Source organism: Terrapene carolina, unplaced genomic scaffold, assembly GCF_002925995.2.
Source record: "Terrapene carolina triunguis isolate 2854851 unplaced genomic scaffold, T_m_triunguis-2.0 Scaffold66, whole genome shotgun sequence".
NCBI lineage: Eukaryota > Metazoa > Chordata > Testudines > Emydidae > Terrapene > Terrapene triunguis.
In genome coordinates this window covers 24,816,582-24,829,323 of record NW_020664417.1, presented here as the reverse complement: position 1 = coordinate 24,829,323, position 12,742 = coordinate 24,816,582, and positions in this window count along the sequence as shown.

Genomic DNA, 12,742 nt, shown 5'->3' with positions numbered 1-12,742 from the left:
TAATACAAAATCTTAACAGTGACCATAGCAGTGTTAAGGCAGAATAACATAAATGTGTGGAATATGTAATGATCAGATGTGCTGATCTGTTTATGTAAAAGCACAAGAGGTCACTGTTAAGAGTTTATATTAGAAGGGGTGTACGTCTTGCTTTTGGGTATCTGCTGGAGATGGAAGTGAAAGCCTCATGGAACATTGGAGTGCATTATCAATAGCTTTGGAGGCAATATGAAGTTTGAAAGGACTATCTCGTTAACTTTTTATTTCCTTGCTCATGTTTTGGTTGGCTGGAGTGTGTCCTGTTACATCCTTAATTGTCACTAAATATAGTTTTGTTTGCTAATTTTTATATTGGAGGACAGTTTTAAAATACAGCATACTATGGAAAGGAAGGATAGGTATCTTTGATATTAGATCGTACGCTGTGTCTATTTTTCCCTTCCTCTACATATTTTGTGTGAGTTACAATTTCCTAAATGTATTAGAAGATTATGTTTTGCAGTCCATAGATTCAAAATCCATGTGTGGTTTCCTCCTCGGGAATTTGGCAAATAAATCTCTGGCTACAGTTAGTTGTGATTACATATGGAAATATGGGGAGATGTTTAACCATAATGCCCATTTTTTATTTTATTTTTAACTGAGTAATTAGGGAAGTAAAACACGGAGAAATCCTATAATATGCAATTTATATAAGATGCAGTGCTCTCTGGGAGAATATACTCCGGTGAATTTTATGTATGTATAACGCCCTATTGATTCCCTCAAGAACAAGATTTGCTGATCTTGGGAATAAACTTCACAGTGAGCAACATTTAGGAAAATGAAAAATATACAGGGAGCAGGGTTGATACATGACCACATCAAGATCAGAAGAATTTGAAGTAAATAATGCACAAACTAGACTAGCACATGACATTTGGGATGCTGGCTTATCTAAATAATTTTGTAGTGTTCAGAAGCATGCTAGGCACTTAACAGAGTAAGAAAGACAGCTCCCTGCCCCATATATCTTAATTTTTTTATTATAGACATGACCGTACAACTGAGGATAATAACAAAAGGAGCAGAAACATGAAAAATTTATGGTAGTATCACATGGTATTCAGTTTAGGCAGGTGCACATCTTTATTTCTGTTTTGTTCTTTTAATAAGTCTTGTAGGTGATGTGATGGTGGAGAGTTTTTAGGGGGGATTTAAGTAGGAAGGTATAATGGCTGATCGCTCAAGAATAACAAAACATACTTGCAACTTGCATATGTTCTCAGCACTTCAAAAACCAAAGGATAACAATGTGAGGTAAAAAAACCCATAGCATCATGGCTATGTTACCCCAAAAATAGGCTTTGGGGTGCCCATCACCCCCTTAATCTGTCCTTTTCGAGGTATGAGTCTCCAGGATAATTAAGGAAACCGCTTGGAGGACATGGGTATAACCTTCTGATAAAGTGCTTGACACAGGCAGTATTCTTTCCAAATCAAAGTATCTTTTTATTTAATATAACTAATAATCTCTACTACAGTGTAATCTAAAAACATGAATTAGACACAAATCCCTTGTTGCAAGTTAAAGAGCACTCAAACTGCAATAGCAAACACTGTAAACGATTCTAAGCGGTGCGCTCTGCTACTGATGGTCAGTCTGTAATAGATTGCTAACAACAGTTCTTAAATTGTACTCTAGGTTTTACATAGGAAAATTACAATTAACACACACGCACATCTCAAACATGCACATACGAAAATTGTACTGCTCTATACTATAATTAAAAACTAGCAGGCTTACACTATCCATTGATTCCAGCTGTTTGTCTGCTGTTGTTGCTGCTCTGGTCAGTCAGCTCTGCTTGATCTTTCAGCTTTTCACTTCTTTCCAGTAGTTCTTCTCACTAGCTCCTGACTTCCAATCTTTGTCTACTGGTTGTCTGCTTTTTATACTGTCAGACCTCTATTGAGAATTCTCGCAATCTAAACATTGTCTCATTCCTGTTTATTGAGCATGTCACTACTAAACATTACCTCATTCTTAGCTACTGGACAAAGCTGCTCCAAACCATCCCAGGCTGGAGCTGTTTGACCTCTCCCTACCCTTATACTGCAGGTGCTCATTGCCAAGAATTGTCTCATTCTGCACATACTCACTTGTGTTGTTTTACCTGAGAGCCATGATTACCTCGTCTGACCTTACTTCTCATGCTCCAGTTCTCCATTACTTTGTGGCCATACCTCATTTAGTAACCACAAAAACAATGAGGAGTCTGGTGGCACCTTAAAGACTAACAGATTTATTTGGACATAAGCTTTTATGGGTAAAAAACCCCACTTCTTCAGATGCAACATTTAGTAACCTACATTCTACTGGGCATGCTCAGCCCAGAAATACTTGTGGCCATACCTCATTCTACTTGCAGCACTGGTCATGTGACCTAAAGCATCCAACAGTATGTGACCTACAGCTTCTCAGTAGTGAAGTGACTCCTGCTTATTCAAGAAGGAAGCTAGGAATACAAAATGGAGATTAGGAATACAAAGTGGAATCTGGGGAATTTCTCCAGTATCCACTATAGAGAGCATACTTCTACCATTGATGAAAGTGAAGTATTATCGACATGCAAAGGCATCTATAGTCTGTCAAGTTCAGTGTTTCAAATATTATGGTGAACAGTTGTTAGTCTTGTATAATTTATCTTCTGAGTGCTAGTTCAAGTTACAGGTTGATACCTACTTGGCAAGAAAAATCTGATAAAAGTATAAATAAATGTACTTTAACCTGTATAAAATCTTCTCAGTTTACCTTAATTAGGCAAATATTGTAAATATATTTATTGTTGTACATAGTAGGGGAAAATATTTTGATATTAAATTTTGTTTTGATATAGTGGAATCAGTGGTTTCATTTGAAATTAATTTATGAAATCTTACTAGAAACTTTCTATGTATTTAAATCAGCTGAGTAGTTTCAGTGAACACAAACCATTCTTTCACAATTGCTAATATTACAAATAGAACTGAGGGACAAATCCAGTCTTCAGATTTGGAGGCAGAACTCCCCTTTCATTCCATCCTTCATGCTAGGAGTCTAGGGTTGTTTGGCTCATTGACTCTACCTTGTGTTACTTCTGTTCCAATACAGAGAAACTGCTGTGCAACACCAGTGTTTCAAAGTTATGCACCTGGCATATGAGCAGCATCTGACTTATATTTTCCCCCAGGTATATTATTCATCAGTTAAGCTTCTAAATTGATCCATTAAAAGTAGAAATGAATGACCAAGTTAAATTATAAATGCTTTCCAAGCCACAGCAACCAAAAAACACCATGGTATATTGGCTCTGTGTCCCTACCAGTGCAAAGGGAAGGGCAGACATTCCCCACCCTTTTTGCTCCAGAACTGGGGATCTGCTCAGCAAAGGAAAGTTTATTAAAATCAACAAGTGCACTGAAGGATAGAGCAGTGCTTGGGTCAACCTCATTTTTTGTTTAAGACTATGGATAATAAACATGCATATTTATCCAAAACCCCCATTCTGGGTAAGGAAGATACTATACTGACACTTTTCCATCTTTCCCTTAAACTCTTCATAGATTTCATAGCATTTAAGCCCAGAAAAAAATCACTAGATCATCTACTCTGGCCTTCTGTATATTACAGCCCATTAAATTTCAGTCTACCCATTTTGAGCCCAGTAACCTGAGTTTGACTAAAGCACATTTGTTCCCTTCACTATTCTGCCAAGCAATAGCTCTAGCTATACTGGTGTGATGTGTTTTTCTAGACAAATCTATGATTAGCCTAAGCAAGTACGGCTGAGCAAACTGCAACTAGTACTAATAAAGCTGTGTCATCTTTGTAGGCCCACAAATTATATATAATCCATAAAATGTGATTTCTTGGGTCTCCTAAGTACCATAATAATGCTTTCAAATGCTGGTGAACTGAAGAGTGAGGGCTACTGGGTGGCATCAACTTGTGCTGTTCTCAGTTGGGGAGGATCACACGAGTAGTTATGGGGTTTCCTGTTACATTTTTAATCAGGGCTTCAACTGGTGGTGGCAGGACTGGCTTACCAAAGAGGCAAAACAGATGGTAGCAAAATTTTTATTAATTTCTGCCAGTGTGAATGTGGGCTGACAGGGTGGACAGCTGGTGGTTTGCTTAGGGTCAACAGAACCCCAAGAGCTACCTCCAGCGTGTGATGGAATGCTGCCTTTGGCCTTCCATCAAATACTTTTGGTGCAGCAACATCTCCACCTTTGAGGACTTAACAGTTTAAATACCATCTTATTTCTTCAAGGAGTGGAAGAAAGTGTTCATGAAAGTCTTCTAGAGCTAGAGCATGAGAGGTTGCCATAATGATGGATGTTAGCCAGCAAGCACCATTTACATAATGCAGAAGAAAAAAATTGACTTGAAAAGATTCAGTTTTAAGTTTTTAGAGGGTTGGTAATAAACATGTAAAAAGTAAATAAGATATAAATTCACATCTCTCTGAGCTGTTAACACTTTCTAGGTCATATCATTTTTCCTGTACAATCTCCACTTTCAAACTAGCTGAAAATTGCAGGTAGTGCAGAATGCAATTGCCTGTGCTTTTTAAGAATGGTAGAATGAAGAGACCTAAAGCTCGGTGTATTGGCTAACAATTGAGTTCTGATTTTAAAATATTCGTTTTGATCTGCGAAGTCCTAAATAGTCTGGATCTTGTCTGACTGAGTGACCACTCCTTTCCCTGTGGGATACTGAGGCATCTGTGACCATCCAAAATTGCTTGAGATAATAGACCTCAATTTAAATAAGAGAGATTTTGCAAATCTGGCAGGAGGCTTTTCTTTTAAGACTACCAAAAGAGCAAATATGGGTCAAATGTTTTGAAGTTCAGTATCCCAAATCATTGTAACCAGGGGCATCCTTTTCAAACTCTGTCTTCATTATGAATAACTGCACATTTTTGCTCGATTTTTTTATTTTCATTGAGTCCATACTAGCTTTAAAAAAAAAAATGTTTTTTGGGTGGTGTGTGTGGGGGGGGGGGGGGGGGGGAGAGGGTGTTAAGATTTTGGTGCCCGCATTTTTCTTTAATGGGTGCTGGGTGCTAGTGATTGCCTAACTGTTCTCTCATTGATTCAGCATCATATTACCAGTGAATTCAAGTCACTGTTTACTTGCTCATAGCACCAGTGAATTCAAATGAGTACAATACATTTGCTGTATAGCACCAAGGGTTACAGGTTTTGGGTCATACTCTTGAAGCAGGGAAGAATAAGTATTGATGAAACGTCCTGGTATCGCAAAGTATATTTCTTCATTGCGATTTGCTCATTGATGAATGAGTTGCTTGTGTGATCCTTTATTTCTGGGTAGATTCTGACTGGAATGCTTAAAACACAGCCACATCTATAAATCTCCTCTGCTCTTTAGAAAAGAAATGTCATGTGTGGTACCTTGCTTTTCCATCACATTCCCATTATAGGCTAATCACATTTTTCATTAAAATAAACTTTCCTGTCCAGCCTTTGGATGACAACACATGACTTGGATGCCGAAGTTACTTCCAAGCACCACTGCTCTCCAGAAGCCTGCTCTGACTACAAATAGATCATTGCCTTGCTTAACTGTTTCAGTGCCTTGGTATGCTGTCAACATTCACCATTGCTACCATGTGGGATTACATTTCCCTTTTCCATTTAGATCTGTACCACTGCATTACAGAAAGAGGCCCTGGGCTGTGTGTTTCTTTTGAGCAGAGGGGTCATGAGAAAAACAGGAAGAACTAACTTGTTAGATACCAAAATATTCCAAAATATCCTCCAGTCGGTTTCATCCTCTACAAGTAAATACTACAGGATTCTGAATTGTCTCTTTGGAACAAACTTCCTTAGCTGCACTGAGTGCCTGTAAGCTTCTTAATAGGTGCCCTGTAAATGGAAATTGTAATTGCAGATAATGCACAGAAGGCTGTTTAGAATCCATTTATGTGTGTCTGGTCATAAATCTCTGCAGTTGGATAGAATGATTAGTTCCATTTTGAAGTGGCTCTACAAGACACGGGATCCAAATTCCATTCTGTTACCCTGGTGCAACCACACTGATTATTTCTTTTCCATAACAGAAGCATCTCTTTACTGACAATTGTGGGCAAAATAGTGGCAAGACTTATTCTCAACCAGCTGCTTTATGTCATGGACACCTCGCTTCTCCCCATGTTTTTTATCTAGGTATAGCACTGCTGGGATGATTTTTTCTGCTCAGCAAGGACTTGATCTAGCACCACCGTAGGCAGGGGAGTTTTGCCATTGGTTTTAATGGGAGCTAGCTAGGACCTCAACTGCAGAAGTCTGGGAGCAAAATGAAAACACTTTCAGTGTCTCAGGTTAGGTTAAAGTTGTCCTAGTCTAAGAGGGTGAGGCAAGTTTAAATGCATGGATGCCCTTACAAGTTGATCAGTACTATTATTATAGTTGTATTGCAGTATAGCCCAAGAGGCCAAGTCCTGGAGATTGTGCTAGGTGCTGTACAAACCTGAACAAAAAAAAAGTCACTTCCCCAAAGAGATTGCACTCTAAGTATAAGTCAAGTACTGGGTAGACAGAAAGATAGGGGAGCACAAGGAAACAATGAGGTGATATTGGGCTGCATGATAGGCAATGGTCTTAGCACTGCAGCTGCAGCTCTGTTGTGCACGAAGCTCTCTCCATCTTGGTTTAAGTGGTCACAGCAATGAGTCTTCTTGACTACCATCTCATCCCCCACAAAACACAGCCTCTGAGATCACCTTCCCTGGCCCTTGTTTTGATTGTGTTCCCAAGCTCCCCTTTTCAATACCTCTACTGGTTTCCCCTTCTCTAGTGCCTCAAGATTCTTATCCTTTCCTCTAACTTTGAAAAATTCTGCCCATTCTCATTCATCAGTATTATCCAACAACTTCATATTAGATCCTTCTATTCAAGGAGACCTAGTATTTGTCCTTGGTATTATATTGCAAATAGTATTAAACAGCTATGCAAAATCAATTCATTATTTAGGCTTTTCTTTACAGTGGTGGTAGGTGAAACAATTTGTTACCTTTCTCTGGCAGCAAAGATTAGCTTCTGCTTGGGGGGAAAAACTAAAAAAAAAAAAAAAAAGGAAAAAAAATTAATGGAGATATCCCATCTCCTAGAAGTAGACAGGACCTTGAAAGGTCATTGAGTCCAGCCCCCTGCCTTCACTAGCAGGACCAAGTACTGATTTTGCCCCAGATCCTTAAGTGGCCCCCTCAAGGATTGAATTCCCCCCTGTAGAATGTCATGGTTGGAAGGGACCTCAGGAGGTCATCTAGTCCAACCCACTGCCCAAAGCAGGACCAATCCCCAGACTGATTTTTGCCCCAGATCCCTAAATGGCCCCCTCAAGGATAGAACTCTCAATCCTGTGTTTAGTAGGCCAATGCTCAAACCACTGAGCTATCCCTCCCTTGTCTTGTTCCTCTGCATCAACAAAAATGTTGGAATCTCTCATTAAAGAACTACTGTTTGCAAATGGCTGTGAACTTGTAACCTGCTCAGAGCAAGACCAGCAATCTATAAACTTTGGCTTGCTTGACAAGTAGCATTTCAAAGGTGAGGTTATGTGCAAATAACACCATGTCAACAGTAAGTGGAAACATCAGGATTAATAGTACAGTGCTAAATGTAGCAAAGTGCATGTTAAGTGTTTTCAGAAAGCCTACACACAGATTTGCAAGTTAAATTTATTTCATGTTACAAACTCTCAATGTTTTTTATGATTCACTTTCATCTTTCCACCCCAGATCTTCAATAATTGTATGTACTGGTTAGAATAGTCATAAGAGTATAAGGATCTGTGATATATAGTGAATTCTTCTTGTTGGTCCAGCAGTAGCTACATATTTAAGAAATATCCTCAGTGCTATAGGATAATCATTTCTGTGACCTCTGCTATCTACAAACTACATATATAAACAAGACCATTAAATGGGCAGGAAAAATGAATATGGAATTTCACTGACTGATAAAAGAATTCTGAGCCATGACTATAATACTCAAAAATCACTTAAGATGTTCAGAACAATGCACTGGACTGATTACAGTAACTGCTGGGAACCTCTTAGTTGTATCATGTAGGAATACAATTCCCTACCACTCCATATTGTGCAAGGGTGTCCTGCTCAGGTGGCGGTTACAGGCTTGGAATAACATGCACAGCCATCATGCTTCCCCTCTGCTGGGGTGGAGCACCGCAGGGCAGGGAGAGGAGAAAAAGAAAATGGCAGGTGGATTTGAACATGGTACCTCTGCCTATCTGTTATTCTCCAAGACTCCCTACATGTTGGGGAACTCAGCGCTACAGCATTCTGGGGTCCTTGAAATGCTGCCCTCCTGCAGTAGAACTACACTGGTTTCCCTGAGGGCAGAACCCTCCTTGTCTGTGGAGAGAAGTGGCTCGGGTTTGCCTTTAATGAACATTAATATTTTATAAAGGGGAATATTTTGTCACAATAAAATACTCTACAGGCAATAACTGTGCATTACTCATGCCTAGTTGCATTGGCAATACCTGCAGCATGAATTAGCTCACACCAGTTCACCCGTTCTTATCTAAAACTGCTTAAACATGCTACTGAATATTATCGCAAATGCTTGGAAAAAGCAGGATTTATGGTTGTAGCTGCATTTGAAAGTTAAATAGCTCAGGGCCAAATCCTTTCTGCCCTGAGAAACCTGAGCTCCACCCTGCTGAGTTTCCCACAGCATACCCTCTTCAACAGGAGGGCTTAAGAGGTTGCAAGGTTTGCAGTAGGCAGTTCCTCCCAACCCTACAGAACCTGGCAATCTGCTGGGAAGGAATTCATAATCTGTATAAGCAGAAGCAATCTACATGGACTTCTACTCATGCATATGGGAAACAGGAATTGTAACACTGCATCAGATCTAATCCAATATCCCACAGGGCCGGTGGGCAGCTCCAGACTCCCACCGTGCTGAGTGGCCAAGCAGCCAGGAACCCGAACCCCGTGTGGCCCGGCAGCCTTTAGCACACAGCTGGGCCACAGATGTGTACTAATTGGGCCACAGGCAGTCCCTAGGCCGCGGATTGAGAACTGCTGCCCTAGCCTTAGCCCACATGGCTTGTGGGCCCCTGCAGCAGAAAACAAACCTGAAATGAGAGGGAGTAAAATTTTAAAGAACAAAATAAATGGTTTACCTGATGTGAATTGTTATAAACGTGCATCCTACTTAAGAAACTGGAGTAAGGTCCCTGTGAAACCAATCTAGTGAACAACAGTGGATACTCCATTGCTTCTCACATGGAAAAATAAGCTTGGAACATGCAGCATCATGTTTTACTTGATTGAAAATTATTTTGGACTAGTTTTTATGATTGATTTATATGATAAAATCTTTTGTCAGTGTGTTTTTGGCTACATGGTATTTTGTGGAGTTCATTGTGAAACTTACAAATAAGGAAAATCAAGAATAAGAATAATTTAAAAAAATGTTAAATTCATGGGTAATCAAGGGATAGGTATGGGGCCTAATGACATGCCCTAGGAGAAGTTAAATTCACTAACCTTTTCCTCTAACTTCACATAACCCACATGTGGGAATATAAACTATTTGAAAGGAGTGGAAATAGCAAAATGATGGAATATATTATCTCAGCATAATTTGTTTTGAGTCTTTTTTATATAGATGATTAAAAGTGGGGAAAGAACTAAAGGGATTAATTAAGAACATAGTACTGGAAGGGATCTCTGGGTCATTAAGTCCAGTCCCCTACTACCAGAGGCACCCATGTCATATACTCCTGTTCATAAATTTATCAAGTTAAACTTATGTATAAGTGTTGCAGCATTGGGTCTCTGAGCAGGAGATAGGAGATAAAAGGCCTGATATAATGCCCATTGGAAAGACTCCATTAAATTTAGGGGCTTTGAATCAGGCCCGATGTGGCTAGCTGGACAAGTGAGTACTGGAAGAGAAGGGAAGAGACAGCAAAGGGAAGTATTTTTAGTCTATCCCAGGAAAGGGCTAAACTAGACACGCAACAGAGTAAACTGGGCAAAACAATGGGGTCCCGAGATTAGAGAGAAGGAGACAATTGTCTGAGAGAGAGTCCAAAAGTTATAGGTAAGCACATGTCCTCTGTATCTGAACACTCCTGAACATATTTTCTTTTTAAGTCCATTACTCAGGAAGCTCTGACAAGTAGGACACCTTCTGAGCTTATTTATGTGCAATGTTTTCCTGCTATTGAATGCCAAGGTCCCTCCAATGAAGAAAAATTACCCTGGAAAAGCATCCACAGTTAAAACCTGCATTGCTTTTAACAGCTCTGTCAAGAAAAGATTTATGTTTCAGTGCTTCCTATGATGCCTTCCACATGCCATCCAATGGACAGGTTGCTAGGAACAGATTCTTCATCCAAGTTCTGGGTTTATGTTAAAGTGATCTGGAAGGGAAAGGGTTATAAATGGAACCAGGTTATAGACCATTTTAATCGTTCTCCACACTACATGTTTTACTTTCTAGATCTCTACTGCTGAAGTAGGATGCACCGCAAATACTCAGTTTCTTTCCAGGCCCTAGCCATACTCCTCCCTACCAATAGCCAGCTGCTGTTCTCCTACACTGTTCCTGCCCCTTTCCCTCATCCCCACCTGGTTCCAGGCAGCATGGGACAGAAATGGGACTGCTGTGTATGTTTTATGAGTATTATATATTTGTCTGATTGTTGTAAGGAGTTTTATAGGTTTAATTCAAGAAGAGGCTGATTGCACATAGTCAGGGAAAAGTACAATGGCTTCAGATAGGCATCCATCTATCCACCAACAAGATGATAAGGATGATGATCTACCTCCAGCCTCCTGCTGAACTCACTGGACCAGTTTGTCAAGGGGGAGAACTAACCCTGGGAAACTGAGAAGACAAAGGACTTTTGTCTGAATAAAAGTATCTTTCTAGGGAGGGGAGGCAGTTGTGGCCTAAAAGAAAGAAAGACACACAAATGTAGAACATATTCAGTCCCTTACAGTGAATTAGGACTAAGTATTATCTAGACCACCTCTGTCAGGTGTTTGTCCAACCTGCTCTTAAAACCCTCCAGTGACAGAGAGCCCACAACCACCCTAGGTCATTTGTTCCAGCGCTTAGCTACACTTACAGTTCAGAAGTTTCCCTAACGTCTAATCTAAATCTCCCTTGCTGCAATTTAAGCCCATTAGTTCTTGTCCTGTCCTCAGTGGATAAGGAGAACAGTTTATCACCCTATTCTTTATAACAATCTTTTACATACTTGAAGACTGTTATCATGTCCCCCTAGGAAGCTAGGCCTTCCTAGGCTCCCATCACAAGGTGGAAGAGCTGAGGTAAGCCAGATGTGTAGTCCCTTTGTTGTTTTAAAATCCTTTTTCTCTTATGCTTTGTTCCTACTGTTAAGATTAAACAATACTTTGATTTTAAAAAGGCTGTATGTCACTGCTGAAGGGAAGATCCGCAGGTGCCAAATGCAGTTGGACCTGCTGGGGTAAGCACAGTCAATACACAAGATACTGTATCCAAGCACGCAGTCTAAGAATAAGAGAATCATGTGATTCTGCCCCAGGAGAAGTAAAGACACAAGGACTGGCACCTGAAGGTGTGCACTTAGGCTAGACAGGAGTCAGAGGTGCAGCTAGCCCTGCAACATGATACACCTCACCTCCTTACTCCCTGTCCATACCCATCTACTGGTGCCTCCGTGCTAGGTCTCCTTCCTCTTAACACCTATTCATTGATGCATCCTTCCCACTCCCTATTCCTCCTCTCTCCACTATGCTCTCTACTATTTCCCTCCCACTTTCTCTTTCCCAACCTGCATCTTCACCTCTTCTGTGCCCTACTCTCCCCATTGCTGCTACATGTCTGCTTTCCCAAATGCCATCCCTTCATCCACTGCTTTTTTACTGATCCTTCTGTCTCCCGGCTACCGCCTGTTCCTGCCTCCTCCTCTCTTTCTTGGCTCCCTTTCCATTTACCAGAGCTGCCAGTCATGAAGGAAGAGTCCTGTGACATCTGTTAAAGCTAGAGGAAATAAAAAAAGGAGGTGTCCTTTGTTATCTGTCTCAGAGAACAGAAGGAGAATCTCTCTTCCTCCTACATGGTAGGAAATTGGAGTCTCCTGCATCCAAAGTCCTGACTGTAGTTGCTGGGGAAGAGATGCGGAAACTATCTCATTGTCTGGGAAAACTGTACTGAGGCTGAATTTGGGGAGTGATTGGTTATTAGAAACTCCTGTTGCTTTTAGTCTAGGGCTTAGCTAAAGGAAGTTATATACTCTTGCCCTTTTACTTGCCCTTGGCTGAATGAAGCCAAATTATGTATGTTTCTGTTGGACTATAACTATTGGAAGTCCTGTTATAACTGAGTTTCAGCCTGAGGGAAGGAGCAGACTCTAGGCCATGCATACAGCTCAGGAAGGATTGTGCAAAGGTGTCCTTTGCACTCCCTTGATGCTGGGCTGGTTGTGTGCCACATAGAGCTGTTTGTGAATTTTTGATGGAAAATATAGTTTCTTCATCAGGAAACTAAATTAAAATATTTCATTTTTGGTTGTTTTGACCCAAATGGGATGACTGTCTTTTGAACTGACCTGCAATGTTTTGTTTTTCAAATCAGTTCAACAAAACATTAAACTGCTTTTCCCTTGTGGTGTGTTGCCTTATGGGTAATTCAGGTCCCCATTCTCTCCTGGACTGCCCTG